Raw genomic sequence first — 6,343 nt, 5'->3', positions numbered from 1 at the left:
CACTTTAAACCAGCTCTAATGGAAAAAATAAAACTCATTTAAAATAAATAAATGAATTTGTTAATAAATTAGTTGATTATTTCAAAAGTTTGTTTAATTACATGTACTAATATTTTTGATACTAAAGAGTAAGTAGGTGTTTGAAATAATTTTCAAAATAAGAGTTTTTCCATTTAGTACAGCAAAACAAATAAAAAGCATCCACTTATTAGAATCAGATATTCAAAACTGTTTAAAATGATCATCATATAAACAGTACACAAAATATGAGAAGTAATTCTCTTGCATAATAATGTAATAAATACAGAATAAGATAACTTTTGATGTACTAGGCTTTTAAAATATGGTGCTTAATAAGATGTAAATGACCATTATAGGTAAGTTATAATGAACCCGATGGTCAGGGAATATGCTCATGAAAATTAAAATTTGCCAAACTTTTCTAGAATGCCTCACAATAATAAGTATTAAAATGTTGCAAGTTTTGGCCAGAAAATATTATGCTGGTTATTTACTAAAGGAAACAAATTAATGTGTATTACGCATTAATTCAAAAAAAAAAAAGAAAATTACGAGTAGTGTGAAAGTCAAACAGAGGAGGAAATAGTTGAATAAATATGGGTGTCCAAATATAATAGATTATTATCAAGCTATTTACATTAAGGACATGTGACAAATATTGATTGAATGACTAGTATAATCTCAATGTCATGCAAGATATTTTATATGAATTATTTAACTTCATCTTCACAAACACATGATTCAAGTATTACAATTGTCACTTTGCAGACAAAGACACTTAGAATCAAAGAGATTAAGAAATATTCACATGGCCACAAAGCTAGTAAATTTCTGAACACAAATTCAGAATTACATTTCTTAAATCTAAATATTTTCAAATATCTCATAGTCTTCAGTTGAGAAGTTAAAATAACAAAAGCTAGAAAAATTAAAGTATAAAAATATTAAGTATTTATATATTCTTAACAGAAAAACATAACTACACCTGTGAAAATTGAATGTATTGTCCACATCCTGGTTTCTGAATACCATCCTCTCATCAAAGATAGCAGAGATCCTTGGAGGAGTGGTTGCTTCTAGAGCTGAATCTGGGAAAATAAAAGATACACCTGGAGCATATTGTACTACCAGGATGCAGGAAGTGAAAATAGAATGAAGAAAAACAGACAAAAGCTTGTCCAAAAAGCAAAGCATGCAGGAGCTAATTCAACCATGCTTCCTCTGGCAAAGCTAGATGGATTTGAATAAGAAACTAAGTGATGTTTGTATTGGATACTAACCCCAAAAACAAAATAATGATCATTGATTGTATATTGGTATAAATAAATCAGAAAGAATAATTTCAATTAAAATATGTTGAAAGTATAAAGGAAATGGCAATTTACTGTGAAAACATCACCATAGAAATTATTGATAGATGCCAAAAAGTATAAATAAAATGTTTTTGTAGTCTAAATTTTCTTCCATATATGTAATTTTTATATATGTATGTTATATATATAAATATATATAATTTATATATGTGTATGTTATATATATAATATATATAATTTTATATATGTATGTTATATATATACATATGTATGTGTGCTATGTATATAAGTGTATATATGTTATATATAAATATAGGTGTATATTATATATATAAATATGTATGTATGTTATATATATAAATATGTGTGTATGTGTATGACAATGTAAAGAATCATAATCCTGCAACAAAAATGTCTGGCATACCCTATATTAACTAAATTACCAAGTTTAATATCACCAGTAGTTTCACTTATCAACATCATGTATTCTCTTTTTATATAAAAAGGGCATACATATCACAGTGCTGATACTTTTTACCATAATGAATAACTCCAAGTTAATCATGAGAAAACACCAGGCCAACTTAAATTGAGAGACATTCTGCAAAATATTTGACCGGAAATCTTAGTATCACAGTCATGAAAGAAATTGAAAGAAAATGGGACAGTCACAAATTGCAGAAGAATGAGGAGATGGGACCCTAAATGAAGCATGGTATTCTAGATTGTATATTGGGGAAAGAAGAAAAGGACTTTATGGGAATAACTAGTGAAAATGAGTAAAATCTGCAATTTAATTAATATTATTGTAGCAATGTAAATTAATTTATGTCAATAATTATACTAGAATCATGTAGGATGTTAGCATCTATGAAACTGGCTACAGTGCCTATGGAAACTATAATTCTGAAAATATCTAAATGAAAAGTTAAGTATAAATGATTAACAACTACAACTCAAAATATGTTTATAAGCCATATGTATTGAATTGAGCAAGGATTTATTACATGTTCATTGAACCTACAGCATGGTGAGCCATAGCCCCTCTATCAGTAGTTATGTATTGGTAGCCACAATACAACAAATATCAGAGTATTGGGAAAACTGAGACAAATTTTGACTCTTGAAAGAGACAATCAACTGTAAGTAATGTGTAACTAGAGACACTTTTATTCTCATCTCTGCAGTCCCCCACAAAGCACATTATCTATCATTTTAAAGCTGCTTAATAAAAGCATGTTGAAAGAATAAGTAAGACTGGCAATCCCTGGTGGCCTTGCAGTTAAGGATCCCCCCTTGTTACTTCTGTGGCATGGGTTGAATCCCTGGCCTGGGAAATTCCACATGCCTCATGTGCTCCCCCCCAAAAAAAGAATAAGATAATTGATGGGAATTTGAGATTACAGGTATACAACCCAATTCTTTCAAAGTTTTAATTTTTTCAAGACATAGTATAGGGGGAAAATGTAATAACATTTTTTAAACTAATATGTGAATATGTTGATCACCATTTAAGTGATATGGCCTTTCTCTAATAGATATGATTCCTCTTTTAAATCTCTATTGTGAAATATATTTTTCTCCCCCAATGATGATTCTGTCTTGTTTCATCATTGTAAATAAAATCCTTTCTAAAGATGAGTAAAATAAGAGAATATAATGATAATGGTAGAAAAGTAACTTAATTAGACTTAATTAGATTGTACAACAAGTCTAAGCTAGTATTTGGAAATAGTCCATGGATATGAGGCATTTTGAAAATTTTACTTTTGTGGATCAGTCTCAAACTGATCAACCTGAAATCCCTATAGGGGTGTGGCCTAGGAAGTTGCATAAAAAATAAACAAAAAACAAATCAAATAATAATGTAATTAAAGTTTTCAGATCAGCTGAGCATGAAAGAGAGCATGAGCTTTATAGTTAGGATTTTTAAATTTCCTAGATAATATACTTATCCTCAGCCATTACTTTGTACATGTAACATTAAACACAGTCAAATAAAAATCACTGAATACTTGCATTAAAAATAAATACATATGTGATTTATTGACATAGGTGGTAACATAATTTCAATGCATATTAACACAATTAAATCAGATAGGAAATCTCACTTCTCTTTGCTAGGAGAGTATATCTTGACAGCCAGGAAGGGGCAGTGTTTATCTGATATCCTCTAATACCATGTATCTTATTTATATTTCATAATATTTTAGAAAAGGTGTTATATGTGTATGTATATTGGTATATCACATATAAAATATCAAAATAAATATAAATTTTTAAAACAATATTAATTTCAGATTTTAGTATATCTATGGATATTTACACTGAAATACACAAAAGTAAGAAATATTTATTTCCAAACATTTCCATTGGAGATGTATCCCAGGCAAATTAAAAATAAACCTTGGGGTACAATTAAAATACAAATCTCAAGAGATAAAATATGCTAACTGACCAATTCCATTATGATTTAATTTTATGAGTTTAAAAAGAGATGCTGGTATAAAAAGACTGCTTCATTCTAGATTGCAGAAGACAATCCTTTGTTATGGGACTGTTTTAGAAATATACTAGGAACAAAGGAATCCTGAATATTCACTCATGGAAGCATAATGATGCATGCATCAAGGTCAAGGATTCTACCTTAGTCATGTTGATATGTTTCTTTGGTATTTGGAAAGTTGTGTGCATATTGACATTCAAAAACACATTAGTTTAGTTGAAACCTCTATTTCCAGAATTCTTACAAAAATGGCATAGTAATTAACAGATTTTTTTCACATGATTTTTCTTTACGGTTAAGATATGGGGAAATAAGTATACATAGACTTATACGTTATCCATATCATTTTAAATCCTTGGAGTCAACTGGATAAGCCTTCTCATATATCCTACATCACAAACCTCCTATAAAAACAATCAGCTTTCAGTCTTGGGAGTAAGTAGCTAAAGATGATTCATGTGAAAGGATCTGTGTGTGCACATGTACATATTTGGTTTTAAATTTTTAATTTTCGGGAGTTCCCGTCGTGGCGCAGTGGTTAACGAATCCGACTAGGAACCATGAGGTTGCGGGTTCGGTCCCTGCCCTTGCTCAGTGGGTTAACGATCCGGCGTTGCCGTGAGCTGTGGTGTAGGTTGCAGACGCGGCTCGGATCCCGCGTTGCTGTGGCTCTGGTGTAGGCCGGTGGCTACAGCTCCGATTCAACCGCTAGCCTGGGAACCTCCATATGCCGCGGAGCGGCCCAAGAAATAGCAACAACAACAACAAAAAGACAAAAAAAAAAAAAAAAAAAATTTAATTTTCTTCTCTGATATATAAGTGTCTGACTCCTGCAAACTTCATTTTATAGTGTACTATACTAAGTTATGAACCATTATTAAGTGGCAACTTGAAACATAACTATGCATTATTTTAGGGATGTATTGAGGCTACTATCTTATCAATCATTTCCATTGTTAAGTCTACATGCATCTTTTTTTTTCCTTCTAAGCAGAGTCTAATTGATATTGGTTACTCTCAAGATTTTTCATCATCATCATGAAGATCTATTAAACTGATTATATTTCCCTTTCTTTTTATTCCAAGGATTTTCATTCATGCATTATAACTGCATTGCTCAACTTTTTTTGTAATTGTCTGTAACATCATGACCATAGAACTTATATTTACCCTAGGTCTAATTATATGTATTATACTTATTTTCAGCTTGTGTTGAATATGCATTCTTCTGTAGATAATTCCAAGATTTTATAATTTTTATTATTGATAAAATTATGTATCTAACTCATTTTTATGCTTTAATGTTTCCTTGCTCATCTCTCTCTAAGAGCAAAAACATGTATACTTTTCTTACTCATCATAAGTAGAAATAGAGTTTATTTGTATGAAGTTATGGTTAAATTTCCATGTCTATTTTTCAATATTCTCTTCATATTTATCCCTGGTGTAACTTCCATCATTCTCTCTTCTAGATGTTCTTTCTATACTTACCCTCTAGAACCTGTAATACACATCTGTCCAGAATGACCATTTATGTATTTGCATTTTCTCCATTCTTTCCTTCTCTCCAGCCTCTTGCACTTGACCAGGCCAGATGATCAACACAGCAATGTTTGAAACAATGTCCCCAAAGTGATCATAGTGTGTAAAATGACCCAGATATTTTCTTTGTTTCATTATGTTGAAAAAAAAAAAGACAGTTTAAAATGTTTGATTCTTCAGGCTTCAAAATAAAAACACTGTTTTTTCAATCTATTTAAACTATAGTGCCCTTGAAATATACATTTTAACATTTGTGTTCCTCAAGCTTGTCTTCTATTTCACAACTTTGAGAAATCTTTTCTATCAAAATAAAGAAAAAAATAAAACTAGGCAGAAGTTCCCAGGCCAGGGGTCCAGGGATCAGACTCACACCCCAGCAGCAACCAAAGTCACTGCAGTGACAATGCTGCATACTTAACCAGCTACAACACAGTAGGACTCCTTAATTTTTTTACTTCAAGAAGGATTGTAAAAATTCCTAAAGAACCAAATTACTTAATAAAGTAAAATGAAAATGACTTGATAGCAGGTAGAGTCAGACTCACTCTCGTGGCCCCATACAAAGATTGGGGGTCAGTTCAGAAATTAATTACATATATTATCTGAATTGGAAAAAGTACTGTAAAGTAAGTTAAGATTTTTACATAGGATATTTGCATTTCAAAATACAGGAAAGGGAAATGGACTGAGAATCTAAAATATCTAAAAAAAATAAGAAAGAAAAATACATTTTAGATAAAATATAGAAACATTGGTATTACAAAACATGAATATATTAGAGAAAAAAATAACTAATTTTATATTCACTCAGTATAACAAATTCTTCTAAAAAGACAAAGATTATCAAATTAGGTCAAAAACAATCTCCAGTATGTTATATTTTTCACACAATTTTTACCAAAATTAAGTGAAGAAAAACATTAGGATAGAGTAACTAATTTTATAGTACAGTTTTTAACTA

The sequence above is a fragment of the Sus scrofa genome, chromosome 8 (genome assembly GCF_000003025.6).
Source record: "Sus scrofa isolate TJ Tabasco breed Duroc chromosome 8, Sscrofa11.1, whole genome shotgun sequence".
Taxonomy (NCBI): Eukaryota; Metazoa; Chordata; class Mammalia; order Artiodactyla; family Suidae; genus Sus; species Sus scrofa.
This window is presented reverse-complemented; position numbering follows the sequence as displayed.